General features: G+C 45.3%; 1 pseudogene across 1 annotated transcript; it reads right to left on the bottom strand.

Annotated features, from left to right (window-relative positions):
- Window positions 1-8,272: 8,272 nt before the first annotated feature.
- LOC144173387 (plasma alpha-L-fucosidase-like) lies at window positions 8,273-12,989 on the bottom strand (annotated as a pseudogene). Its single transcript, XR_013323246.1, has 3 exons — window positions 12,461-12,989; window positions 10,401-10,688; window positions 8,273-9,039 (listed from the first exon to the last, which is right to left on the bottom strand). The product of XR_013323246.1 is annotated as a plasma alpha-L-fucosidase-like (transcript).
- Between the last annotated feature and the right edge of the window lie 1,761 nt (window positions 12,990-14,750).

Below are 14,750 nucleotides of genomic sequence, written 5' to 3'. Positions count from 1 at the left end.
ATAACAAACTGTGATCGCAGAAATAACCTGCAAGTATACCTTTTTGGGAACGCGAAGAAGTGGTATGAATTCCGGATTGCCGAGACCGCTGACAACCCCTGGGCCGATTGGCGAACAAGCTTCACCCGTGCATTCGACTTGAACCTTGTTGAGTGTTGGAATCAGACCATCTTCTTCAAATACAAGAAGGGGACGTTGGTGAATTACTTCTACGGAAATAGAAGACGCCTGCAGCTTGCCGATCCTAATCTCTCCGAGTCGTCCATTATACTACTCGTCAAACATGGTATGACAAAAGCCGTTGAACGCCAGGTTCTTCCAAGGGTTCCTACCAAAGCCAAAGAACTCCTCCGTGCGCTGAGGGACGTCTTCGTCGACCTTCTGCCATCACTAGGCCAGGCATGACAGTACGGCTCTGCTTGTAATGCTATATTATCGGTCGGCACTCCTAGTGGCGCTCATCAGCCAAAAAACGAATAAAAGAAGGTGATTAGTCCCACCCAAAAACCCCAGGCGAGACTTTGTACTTATTGAAATCTGAATCAAATTTGCTGCATGCACCAATGTATGTCAGCGGGTAATTAGAAAACGTTTCAGTGGACACCGCAGCATCAGTGAACGGCATCATGAATACAGGAATTGCCTCGCCACATGACATATTTTCTGGTATAGTTATCCATGTACATGACTACGACGGGACAGCTAGGGTGCTTGATAAGTGGACGCGCGTCAAAGTTAAGTACCAGGGAAGTAAAGTTATGGTAAAAGAATCACTAATAGAGGACGGCAAGTTAATTTCATCCTAGCCCATCTGGACATGAAGAGATTGAGGCTAGACCTTTCTTTGAAGGATGAGGTGCTCGTTGACCATCCCACTGAGACGATATGCACGCAGACAAAGCCGCCCATCAGGTTGGTCCTGAATAGCGAGGTCTGTTCACAATATCCCAAACTTTTGCGTGTATGCACTTATCCGCCAGCCGCAGCAGCCATGGAAGCGCCGATTCAACGGCGCGGTGTTACTGCTGTACGAAAGAATCCATATAGCATGTCCTACCAAAACAAAAAGTGGCTAAAAGCTGAACTGCAACGTCTGCTTTAGTATCGTATCATCCAACCATCCGTACCGACCTTTGGGTCCTCTATCAGGACAGTTCCCAAAGGCGATGTACATATAGGCTGTGCTCTGACTACAGGCTTGTCAATCACCACACTGACCTGTTCCCGTACCCAATGCCAAGAATAGACGAAATCATCAATGAAACTGGGGGTCGCTCTTGGTTCTCTCGAGTCGACCTTTGCAAAGGGTATTGGCAAGTACCATACCAGGAGGAATACAAGCACTTCAATGCATTCGTGACTCCTTTTGGTACATATGAGTACAACAGACTCTCCTTTCGATGGAAGAATTCTGGAGCATGGTTCCAGAAAATGATGGACACCATCCTACAAGCGTTCACTGGATAATTCTGTGGAGTGTACGTCGACGAAATAATATCCGATTCCTGGAGCAGAGATCAGCACAAATCATACCTCTCACAGGTGCTAGACGCTCTTAGTAAAGCTAAACTGAAAATTGATTTCAAGAAGAGTGGGTTTTCCAAAATTCTGTCGTTTTTCTGGGAAGAGTTTTTGATGGCAAGATGGAACGCACGAAAGAGGAAGCCGTCAAGTGAATTTCACAGCTACGGAAGCCCTATGACATGCATTTTCTACAAGTCTTCCTAGGACTCGCCGGCCACTACTGGGCATTCATCAAGGATTACGCCCCTAAGTCGAAATGCCTCACAGCTTTGACGCAGAAAGATGTTCCCTTTGAATGGACCAAGAAATGCGACAGCGCATATCAGGAGCTTACAAATCTAATATCGTCGGATCGAGAGTTGACGCTTCCAGATTTCACAAAACCGTTTGAAGTGACCACAGATGCATCGCAATACGGTGCCGAGCTGATTTTGTACCAAAGAAATGACAAGGAATCACCGAAAAGACAGCTCAAGGCCATTGGTTTTTATTTGTACACATTTAACAAGCAGAGATTAATTATTCTGCGTACTAAGGCATGACGTTGGGCTACTTGGGTACACATTATTCACACTAAAAACAGCGCAGGGACGAGGATGGAAGAAGCGCTCTAATTTGTCACTTCTTCCGTCCTCGTCCCTGCGCTGTTTTTAGTGTGAATTATTCTGCGGCCGAAAAAGAGGCCCTGGCGGTGGTGATGGCACTACGTTACTTCCGAACGTACTTGGAGGGAAGACGCTTCAGATTGTTCACAGACAATCTAGCCTCGAAATATATACGGAATTTGTGCCATCCAAAATGGCGGCTTGCCAGGTGTGTAAGTGAACTGCAGCAGTTTGCACTTGAAATCGCTTATAGACCAGGCGACAAGCTACCGGACGCCGATGCCATGTCACGGCTCCACAAAACTGCCCCATGTGATGATCACCATGTGAGCACGCTCTTATGAGAAGGCACAGAGGCGATGTCGTTGAAAGATGGCCACTTACATGTACCGATGACTAGTGTAACAAAAATCTTGGCTCTTTACAATGGTTCACCTGATTCTGGCGGACAAGACGCTTGCTAGCGCAGGTACTGGAAAATCAAGCAAAGGTTTCATTGGAACACCATGAAGCAGGACATCTCTGACTACTTATGAACCTGTCACCAGTGTCAAATCTGCAAGGGAAACTTCAAGCCCAGCGGTAGTACCATTCGCAACGATCCACCTTGACTTCGCGGAGCTCGGAAAAAAGGCGATGAAAGATGTAGCACGCAAGCGTTCCTACTGGCAATTGATGAGCGCTCGCGAATGGTCGCGTGAAAAGCCAGAGAGGAAGATGCAAGGAGCCTCATTTCTCTCTCGAACCGGAATAGGTATAAAGACACCAAAACTGTGGCCGACAACGCGCCAGCCTTCGGAGCGAACAGTTGTGGAATTGGGCTCTCCAGCGGAATGTGAAGCTGTGTTTCTCAGCACCGTACCACCCTGACCTCAAAGGGGCCTGGAATTCCGCTCTGTAAACCGCTGTTGCACATCAAAACCACTCGCACACAGCAGAAGTACGATGCAGTTCATACTTTGTATATCATGGAAAATCTGAGTGGCTGCACGCCAACCCCCTCCTGGCAAATGCCTATTTATTACTACTCCCTGGACAAGAAAGGTGAGAGAGGTAAAATGAAACGTACCGGATTGCCATGACGAAGAATTACGACCGTCTTCACACGGGCAAGGTTCCTGAAATGGACGTTGGTGATTATGTCCTTGTCCGGAAATGCCGGCAGGGTTCAAAGGCTCCTTTCTGAGGGCCCTACATATATGTGAAGACTGCTCGCAAACAATCAATTTTGAAATACATATGCTACAACGGACCTAATAACATCGCGGAAGCTGCGTCTATGTGCAACGTAGTGCCGTATCACAGCAGGATGGAAAGTTGGGCGAGTTGTTAGGTCGACATGATGTAAAAACAGCGCCGTAGGACAAAACACACGAGAAAGAAACCCGACAGGACGAGCGCTCATCCTGTCTGGTTCCTTTCCTCATGTATTTCATCCTACCGCGATGTTTTTACATCAAGTGCCGTATCAACCCAGGGGTGTTGATGACAGAGGGGCGGCCTATGTAACAGGAAAAAGACGACATCGAGCGAGAGGTGAGCATGCACTGAGCGATTTCTCACTTCTGCCTTAATTTAAATATGTTCATCTGCCAGCGATTTTCCTCTAAAAATTGCAGTTAGACAAATGCAAATAAAAAATCAAATCTTCTGCCTCCAAAATTTAAATCTGGGTTTCAAGAAAACCCGGAAATTCGCCGCAAATCTTCTACGGCATGCGCTGCAACAAGACCGGAGCCAAGCAATATTCTTGTTGTCCGAAGTCTCGTTCAGCTACTGATAATATTTAACGTACTCACCACATTCTAACCAATCCTATGCGCCGATGCACAGAAAATTGCGTGGTACATAAAATAAGATAACGAGCCGCGGAGCGCTCACCGGGGAATGAAGGGAAGCAGCAGCGCCGGGGCAGCGTTCTCTAAAGAGGGACGGAGCGCTAGCTAAAGGGAAACAGCAGCACACCAGTGCGTAGGCCCTAGCCGATCTTGCAATTCAAGCCTCTTTGGGAGGTGAAGGGAAACACAAAGACGAACAGGACCCTTTTAATGATGGCGAGGGAGCAGACCCAGCTTCGGTGCGTGCAGTCCAGTGGACTAGCCGACTGGTAACGGGAGGGGCCGCAGTGCTCAGCAGTAAGTTGTTTGCATATGAGCAGAAAGTCTGACCAGGCTTTTGTCTTGGCAATCTTAGGAAGTTTCAAATCTCTTCGCGTGGCATAGTGGGACCGGATCAATTGACGCTCGCCGCCTGTGTGATCATCAAGCCCGGGTCGCTACGACTCCACTTGGACGAACTAAGAGAAGCGTGCAGACGCAACGTACTGGACAGTGTATAAAAGTTTGACAACAAGATCCATGCGCGCATATTTACTTGCGTAAATCAAGAGGGCAGCTTTAAAAAATTACTGATTAAAAAAATTACGTTTGACGAAAATACTCCGGGCAAGGAAGCACAATTTGTGTTCAGTTTATCAACGTTCTTGTGCCTAAACAAACAATTTATGTGTGTGAACTGGCAAGTATACAGATGTTTAAAGGAAAACAACACCAAAAACATAGCTGTTAGTAGTAAGCCTCACTCACTTGAGCTTTTCCTCTATTTTTAGTGATAAGTAATGTCAGTTGCAGGTGTGCACTGCCGCAATATCAATCGCATGGCCTAGCGTGCTTCTTGTTTTTTGTTCGCAGCACATACTGCGGTCTAAGACTACTGCACGGCCCTGGGGAGCACATTTTATTCAGTCTGTAAAACACACCATGCTTTTCTGTATCGCGCAAATGCGGCGCCTGATGGAAGGATGCACGTACCGAACAAAATGGAAAGGCATATTTGGTATTTTCATTTTGCCAGCTCGATTCCTTGCCTAAACCGAAAGACCCCTCCGAATCCGTTCACCTCTCTTTGGATTGTTCATGAATAGAAATTTTAAGCTAAAGCTTTACGTGGTGTCTTGATATGTTGACCTCGAATAACCGCGGCGTCGACGCGAATGACCAAAGAAACCAAAGTGAACCAAAGAAAATCATAGGCAAACTAGCGCTTACTAGCCATGTGTAGTGTAACAGATGATTATTGATTGCCAAGGTTATTAATGATTGAAGAACAGTTAATAATAATGATTAGTAGGGTAGGGTTCGGTGGATTATGACGGATTGAAGTGGATTTAAGATAAATTATGAATTTATTATGGCGGATCAAAGTAAATTAAGAAGCAAAAGGTATTCATAAAGGGTTGATAGTAACAAATATTAGGGTGGATGTAAGATGAGCTATGGGGAGCTAAGATGAATTCTGATGGCAAAGGGAACATTGAGGTAGTCTTAAGGGTAAGCTAGGATGGAATATTGTGAATTAGGATAGCTTAGGGTGGATTGGTATGTAATAGCTTAGAGGAAAGCAGAATTACAGTGGAATACATTGGTTACAAATGGCAAAATATCTATTGGGGTGAATCAAGATAAAGATAGAAAAAGGGGGATTACGATGAATTAGGATGGCGTAAGGAGGTTCAATGTTCCTTGCTTGCTTGAAGTTGAAGCCATACCGTCGCAAGCTTAGAATTCTGCACCAGAAGGTCTTGCTTTCTAAGAAAGTTCATTTAACGGAAACCGCTGCAGGCTTAGAGCCCTCCCCTGAACCAGATGTTACGTCCAAGCAGGGCTCATCTTTGAGCGAGCATGGTTTGATTGGAACCTCCAGAATTCACTAAGAAAGCGTTCAGCACAGATTATTCACAAACTCTGCGGGTCTTAGGTCCAAGCTAAGAAATGATAAACTCTGTAAGGAATTTTAGAAAAGGCAGAATTGTAAATCAATAAATATTTGTATGTGGTGGCATGACAGATGACACGGGCCATGGTGGACGGTGAAGCGATCTACCTGCAACAAGCAAAATTTGCAATATGGCCTTTACAGCTTGAACAGTGAAGTACCCCGTGATGTAAACTTGAAGAAAAATAAGAGGACAGTGGCGCACCATTGTCCTCTAATGTTTTTGGTGCACTGCACCCTCCCCAATGGCAACCGCCCTTGTCGGGGCCAGAGTTAATACGTTAGTGGGGTGAGGACAAAGGGAATATAAACAGCTGTCTTTCATCACCGTACTTGACAATTATGGGATCGCTGAAGCATGGTTTCGGAACAGCGATGTCCACCGACTCCCGAAGGAGCTCCGAAAGCACTTGGAGACGCGTTAGAGAGCGGGGTGATGTAACGGCGTGGTCGCCTGGTCAGGTCATGCCTGGTCATCTTGGTTGGTCTCGGGTGTTCATTGGCTGCGACCACGGGGCTGGTGAATAGAAGAGTCCACGGCTCACTTTCACTGGGGTGGGCCGAGGCTACCCAAGAGGACTGGAGTGATACTGAGGAGGTGGGACGAGAGAAAACACGGTTTGTTGGGGTGTACAGGTTCATCCAAATTGTGACCCAAGCTTCGCACTGCAACGCCGTTGACGAAGTTGTCGATTATACGTGAAGCACGCTGCGCAGCTGCAGCACAGCCTGGTCCAGGACGGGGAAATATATCTCACCTCGTGCTGCTTGTCTATGCACCGCCGATTTCGTGCAGCCAAGACCAGCCGGCAATGCCCAGCCGAGACCTGCCCAACATGTTTAGATCCTGTCTTCCGGGGTATTTATAATTTATTAGCGCGCTCATTGGTTGGTCCTGACCTCACGGGCGTCGCTCTTTCGGGAGCAAGACTTTACCTAACGTTTTTGGTGGAAGGAAGGAATCGAATGTTTAATCCCAATGTGTGTCATCCTTACCGCAACCATTCTTGTACTTACTAGTGACCTCAAAGATCACTTTTGATGAGGGGGAAATATAAAAAAACGACGACGGAGAAAGGAATGCAGCTTAAAGCTGTTGGCCGACCCACCGACAAAAATACGGGTGGAGCTTAGCCTGCGCAGGCTACCTCATGACGACCTCGTAAATGCTGTAAATAAATCGGTAATCATTATTAAGCACGGTTCATGCCATTCACCACTCCCTTCCATAAAATATCCTATAATTTAGGCACAATGTTGGCTTTTAAGTTGCAGAGAGCTGTTGTTAGTGAGGTTCATTCATATGTTTTGTGGTTTCTGATGCGATAATTTCGGAAAAGAATTTGAGAATTTCGCCGCAGTTATAACCTTTTTTAACGTAGCTTGCTTGTACAGTACATTATTTGATGTACCACCTGTGGTGATATAGGCTCTACGTTGGGGGGTGTCGGTTCTTGCAGAGATTTTTCGCTAATATTGGCAGTTATCAGGTACAAGAGCTGTTGGCGAAAAGCACGCATTTTTTTCTGGGGTAGAGTTTAGTGGTTTCTAAAAAATACACGACGTTTTCCGAAACCTTTATTTCGACGCTGTGTACAGTCATAGACAAGAAAAGAGCGAACATAAAAATATGGAGTATAGCCCGGAAAATAAAGTTTATGATTCGCGGAAACTAAATTTTGACGAGGTCAAATGGGGAATGTCATATCTTCAATTTTTTTATTGTTGTGAATCCATGCGACAGTTATGCTTGCATGGAAAGATATTGCGCCAAGTGTGTTCTCATTGATATTTTCGCATTCGATTTCATTTGTCTACAAATGGCCTCGTAATTATTAGTGAAGGAGCAAAATTGGTATAAGCGGTCCACAACAAATGACTTCATGGTAACGGTGTGGCTTGCATTTTGTTCTCACACAAAAGAAATGACTCTGTTCTGAATACCTCACAGGCAAAATTTAGGCCTGTACACGTTGTCAGTAGCTTTGGTGGTTCAGTAACGTTTTTGTGTTCCTCAAATAGGGCGCCCCTCCGTTCCCAGCTGTTACAAATGCGAGCACTGAACAGAGCCTGTATACTCCCTAGATGTTAAGTTTAACATAGGTGGTCATGTTCGATGAAAAGAATAGGCACAATAAAAGAAGGCAAATGGCCCGCGTATCTAAATGTAAAAATTTATTTCTTCTGGAAATAAAAATATGACCTTTCTTGTTTGATTTCTTTTCGTAGGCTGTACTACATTGGTCATAGTTCTAAATAATTTGCCTTAAATTACTTCAGCATAGAGTGACGCAGGAGCGCCTAATAAAATAATTAAAGAATATTCGTCTGGCTTACAAACCGCAAACAACATAAGGTGCTGCAAAAGCTTGAAGCTCTTGCCCGAAGCTCATTCTAAAGGGTGCCTTCAACTTTAAGCACCGATACCCACGGGGTGGGCAGCTCGTCCGGCGTTAGCGCGGACAACGAAATCATCGTACCGGTTGTGAAATCGGTACTCGACTGTAGTCGTTCTTCCGACCCCCCAAGCATAGTGACCTGTCCTTCGGAGGACACTTTCAATGACCCCAAGTATAACTGCCTACTTTTAGGCCACTTGAGCAAGAACGCGTACACGATGTTTTCCTTAGCTGTGTACCAAACGTTCGGGTTAGCAGCGTCCTTTTGGTGTTTCCAGGGTGTCGAGTCGTACACGGCCTCCCCGTTAACTCCGAGCCACGTGCCCACATGGGCGAGTCTTTCTAGGAATACCGGCGGGATGATGCCGTCCTTCGTAGCACTCATGGCGAGCAGCAGGTTGCCGTTTCGGCTGACTGTTTTCACAAGTTCTTCAATAATGTCGGCGGTCGTGAGGTAATCAGAAATATTGGCTTGGCGCCGGTATCCCCAAGAGTGCTTGTCGATGGTCACTGGCTTTAACCACTTAATCCGCATCATAAGTTTTTCATCACAGCTATGGCGACAGTTTAGGAAATCGCCACGCCTTCCACGGACGTCAGAACCCCAGCGGTCGTTGACGACAACATCGGAGCGGACTGGGCTGTCACTGTAAAGCCACGCGAGGAATGAGGTGCTGTTCCAATAGGTCGAAGGGGCCGCTCCGTCACCCTGGGACCAAATGATATCGGGTTGATACCTGCAAAGTTGTAAAAGAAAGCCTTCAAGTGGCCGTGTTTACTTGTATGCTATCATACTAAACTTGGTAGTTTTGCTGAAATGTTTAGTCTCCCATTTACTGTTAGAACAGGCCGCACCTTTGTTTAAAAGGCATCAATGGCTTTACACTCGTATACAAAGCTAGGTTTTTTACAGCTTAAAGGGGTTGTGACTGAGAGGCTGAAATTTTGTATTGCATATTCTAACCTGCAACATTCACGTAAAATAAACTGGAGTACTATTTATTTAAATAGTCATAATGCCAGTAAAAGTTGATAAGATTGTCCGTTAAGTTTTTAAATTAGAGGGAGGTGGCGATATACCATAGTCATGAAACCATTGGAACAAAATAGATGACAAATACCAAGTAACTCTAAAATATAGAAAAATAAAAAATCTTGCGTCATGTGAATACATTCCTACCCGTCTACTACAACACACATCACAAACTAGCAACGCTAACAAGATGATAAAACTGCAATAAGCGATATTTTAATTCCAACTTAAACCCAAGAACAATTTTCTCTATAGTTCTACGCCGTAAAATGTAAAAATATATATCGAAAGCTTGTTAATAGCCGTCTCACGGTACGAAGGTGGATGACCAGGGGAGATTCAATCCGAACTGTATGCAAACTCTCGGCTACAGATTCAAAGAAGTAGAAGCTAAAATGAATTATTATCCGACCGCCGTCCCGAGGAGCTGGAGAAACTAGGTTCTTGACACAACAAAAACAGGGTGGCTTTAAGTTACCGTCGCTCCGAGGAGCCGGAGGAAAGCAGTCATGCAAACCCTTCGAACGCGAAAAAGAGAAGGCGGCGAGAAATTACGTATTTCTTGAAAATGTCGCACTGCGATACATTTCCGAAAAACAGTCTACCTGTGAGTCTACTGATACTGAAAATTATGGGTATTGATACCTAGTGGCCCCAAAATGCTCATTCAAGTGAGCAGAAGTACAAGCTTTCCCCCAGGATCAAGCGATTTCAGAAAATATTTAGGGGCGTGCGTTTTTCCGGACGCAGAATTAAGACGCACGAACTCATACCAATAAACAGCTTCGGTGTAAATTTTGTACTATCGGCTACAGATACATTCTCGCTTGTGGCTTTGCCTGCTTCCCAAACTGCTACGCTAATGCAGCAGTAAGTCAATAGCTGCCGCTTTGCTATCGAAAATCATCCCTTGTGGATGCGTCTATTTTCTATATTATTGCTACGCGTCGAATGCCAAATTTCTTTCTGGTTTGCATAACCAAACAATTTTACTTCATATGGTTGCTTCAAAGTGTCAATTATTGCGGCACGGAACTTCAACCAAAGGCGAAACTTTTCTCTTACCTCTCAACTAGCTCGAATAATTCCGGAGTGCTCTTGGCTCGTGGAAAATCAGCGGAAGCCCACCTCGATGCCTTGTCAGCAATGTACAAGGGGTGAAACGTCTCCATCTTGACATACTCCACACCAAATCGCATTCCTCCCTTTCGCCGCACTGCAGCGCAGAGTTCTCCAACGAGGTCTCGGTGGGGACCCACGTCCATGGAATTCCAGTTCAGCGAGAAACTTCACGGCCACAGTGTGTAACCATCAAGATACTTTGCCGTCAGAATAACGTATCGGGCCCCTGACCTGCGAATGGTCAATCCGTAGAATAAGGATTTGCTACTGACTAATGAAATGAAATTTATCTCCCTCATTCTGTGCCCTGCGAAGGGTTCGTGGCGGCCATCGACCACAACGATATTTTGCGTCATCACCGCTTCTGTACCCTTGTTTTCCTGCGTCTCAAGCAAAAGCCTTTTCGCTTCTCTATGTTGCCTTGATCATCCTCAAAGCTCAAGAAGTAGCCTTAGTAAAACAAAGCTTGCAGAGGAAAGACGGTTTCAAGGCATCCGGTACTACTAAGCTCAAAATCTTCAGATAAGTGTAGTCGTGAAAAATGAGTAGAGGTCGCGTTTCACAGCTCTTTGCGGTACTAATTTCACGTCCCCTGAGAAAGCAATGTTCAAAGCAATTTAGGGTGTAAGAGTCTTCTTGCATGCAAGAATAAGGCCGTTCTATACGGTAAAATGAAAGATCCAGTTTGGCGGATCGCATGACGATCCTTACCAAGTTCGTATTTGTACACGTAGGTTCGGATAGGGATGGTATCTCGAAAAAACATGCATCGCTCGAAGAAAGTGCCTTAGGTCACAATTTTTAGTCGGAATGCCAATGAATTATGCGGCTTACGTTCAACACATCTTACTATTGCAATGTGCCGGCCGTCTAATCCGACCGCGTCTCAGGCCCTTGGTCCCCTCTACAAGGATGTGAGGCACTAAAAAGCAATGTGATGCGCTACTGTGGCACTCATGTAAACGCGCAGGGAGCGCGTTTATATGGATGCGACAGTAGTGCATTACAGTTACCCGATAACGCGGCTACAGATGGTGTCAGATTCACTGCGTACATTGCCTAAAGGACTCATTTGCCGTAAACGTTCAGTGACCAACAGTGCAATTGGCAATGACAATAAGTCGACTGTCAGGTCCAAACAGTGGGTTGACCAGAAACACTGGAGTGCTCAGAAGTGCATAGAGGAATATTCAGAGAAGCGTCATCCTTGTACTGCGGAGTGGCTCTGCTGAATCAGATTTCTAAAGCAAAGGTTTACTAACTTATTCTCCCGATTTTTCAGGTGCATTTTGAACGTGGCCACGTGCACATCTTGAGGTTAACCTTACACCAGATAACTATGAGATCGGCGTACTGATTCCGTGTTGTCGGAGAAGTGACTTGTGATAGGGTATGGTTACATCACATAATGGTCGCCTTACCCGACCGTTGTGGCTGGGCAGAGGAAGCACATGTGGGGGTGTGCAGGGGAAGTGGCATTTCTTTCGTGGATCGCCTTGCCTGCGGTTGGCGCTGGTCCCATCTCCACAAGAAGGGTTAGCCCGTTGGACGGTTCTCGTTACGTCTGATAATTCTCCACGTACTCGCCAGGCCTCACTTTTTTCAGAAATCAGCAGCACCAACCTCAATAACGCCCTGGATATAATGCCATACGCAAGTTAAGGCCAATCAAGGGAGCCAACATGAAACCTTCCCTTTGAGTCTATTGCCACGTGTGCGTGGGATATTTGAATTTAATGCCTAAATAAACTTCACTGGGCACATAATATGCTCACGTGTGAAGTTTCGAAATGATAAATGTTTTTTGAACCTGTGCTATCCTATGCGCCTAAGGTCATTTTCTAAAAAGACGAAACTAAAACGTCCTTGCGGAAGTTAGGTGTGCACTGCATGTTTTTTTTAGTATCCGCGACACAGTGTTCGTTTAAAGACCATTCCTTTGGGTCTTTTTATGACTGAAACGTAACAGCGGTAGGTCGTTATAACGCGCAATACTGTCTCACCTGGAAAAGATGTCCGCCCACTGGTCGGGGTCAAAAAGCTCAGCCGTGAACATGGAGGCGAAGTCCATGTAGGTAAATCCTGGTTTATAATGGCTATTCATGAAGTTTACTTCCTTTGGGCGTTTATTCAGCTGCCAATTGATCCGGAATTCTTCGCTCCTCTGCACGCCGAAACTGGGCACCGAGTAGACGCCCCAGTGGACCTCGATGCCAAATTTAGCCCCCCCAAACCATGCTGGCACTGGTCGGGTGTCCAAAGACTTCCAGTCTGGCGTGTAGCGAGCGCCAGAACACAGGTGGAAGAGAAATGTCAATATTAGCCAACAATACGTCACCACACGATTCATCTTCTGGTGGTCTTGCGTCCTTTGAAAGAAAGGTAGTTTTATCCGCAGACTTTCTTTAGCTGCCTTTCAATGGCGACGAAATGTGGCTCTCAGATGAACTTATTTCGAATTTCAGTTTTCCCGCTGATTTCGCTTCAATGTGTGCTTGTCCACATTAGCGTCCTTTTCACAGTGGTACGAAACTTCACATTAACGTCAGATTTCCGCCCTGCTGCTGCTGGATGCTGTAAATAGAGGTCGGTGGCAATAAAAAGAAGCTTCTAAATATAGACATGCTAAAAAGAATAGATGGGTGCCAACACTGTTAGCTCAGGTGGTTCCCACATTTAAGGAGCAAATGTAGCAAGGCATCCTTCTGCGCAGTAGCGGCAGTAAATAATTTTCTGTAATGTATTTTGTGCTTTTAGTAAGTCGGCCAGGCTAGGTTTGGCCCACATGTAGCTAGCCCACCCTATTGGAGATGTGTTAGTAAAAATAGATGGAGAGGCAAGCCCAGGAAAGACTGTAGGTTAAGATGCTTTGGTAATTTTCTTATAGGACTAAACTATTATCGCTCTTTTTTAAAGTTCAGACTAGATATGATTTAGGCTGCCTAATGAAAATGGCTTCGACATCAACTCTCTTCCGGCTGAGAGCGCTACTCAATAATGATTGCTTTTAGAAAATGAGTATATTGACGAGCAATAACATGATGAAATCTGAATAGATATGACAGGGAATCGCTCAATGATTTACAGCATGCCGGAAGCAGGCTGTAATGCCTCCAGCATGCTGTACAACATTACAAACTACAACAGGCCACGTAACTCCAAACTTGGTCATAATGAGGCTGGTATATAGTTATTTATAAAAGCCGAGTACCACTCAGGGAATTGCAGTGTCACCTCATTTGTAAAGACTAGTTTCTCTTAGTGCAACTTCCGAAACGGTCCCTACGAGCTCGCAGCCCTCACAAGTAATGTTACATTGTTTCGTATTTTGGAAATCATGCGTGAGCCAGAATATTGCTGAACACTGCCGAAATACACGTTAGTCGGGTGGTGGGGGTTGCTCTAATGACGCTGACAATTTTTCTTCAGAGTACAATCCTATGCACTTTGCCTTTTTATATATAGTTTTAACGAGCAGCATTTGGAGCGGAGATAAGTACATTTCTGCCCAATCTATGACAAGGCAGTGGATATTTCCCGTCTCATACATTACCAATCCGTGCAAAAATTTGAGTCATCACAGGTTGCTTCAGCGTCGGGTGAGTTACTGCGCAAATTGGTTTGTTCATTTCCCTTATTCTACTTGGGTACTTTTTGCGCTCACTATATTAGAAAAGTTCTGCCATTAGGTAACAGAGCTTCGGTTCACGGGTGTGACCCAGGAAGAATGTCGCGGACTATTTCTGACCACGTGGGATTTTTGGAGACATTAGTCACACGAGATTATTTATCTTAGCAGGGAATATTGTTAATCAAACTTTAACTCTTTGAAAAACTCCAGAGTCCAGAGGTTTATTTATTTATTACAAGTGATCACCAACAGCGCTGGGCCTTCTCGGGTGATGCACTGGGTACATGAGGAGTGCAAGGCCCCCCAGCACATAATATAAGGTAGTAAGTAAAAATGTATACTATAAATGTGCAAATATGTGCAAAAATGGAATGTGAACCAAAAAGTGAAAAACAGCTTTCCGAACAGGTGCGAGAAGGTCATGTGTCGAGTAAACATTTTAACATAGACGAGCATGAGCGAGGGGATTCTGTTGGGGTGAGACGCACAAGAACATAGGGAACATAGGAACAACAACAAAGGTATTTTTTTTAATTCCGGTGCGGTCGCCGCAATGTCAGCCAATCTAAGTGGGTATGCTCGGCTTGACAAACGTGCACAGAGACGCCAAGTGGTCGTAGCGATGCACGCACACAAGATCGCTAGGTATTTTCTTGGTTTTT

Source organism: Haemaphysalis longicornis, unplaced genomic scaffold (genome assembly GCF_048455015.1).
Source record: "Haemaphysalis longicornis isolate Haplotype H1 unplaced genomic scaffold, Haemaphysalis longicornis Haplotype H1 scaffold_3, whole genome shotgun sequence".
NCBI lineage: Eukaryota > Metazoa > Arthropoda > Arachnida > Ixodida > Ixodidae > Haemaphysalis > Haemaphysalis longicornis.
The sequence above is the reverse complement of the archived record's forward strand: the minus strand, read 5'-3'. Positions and strand labels throughout refer to the sequence as shown.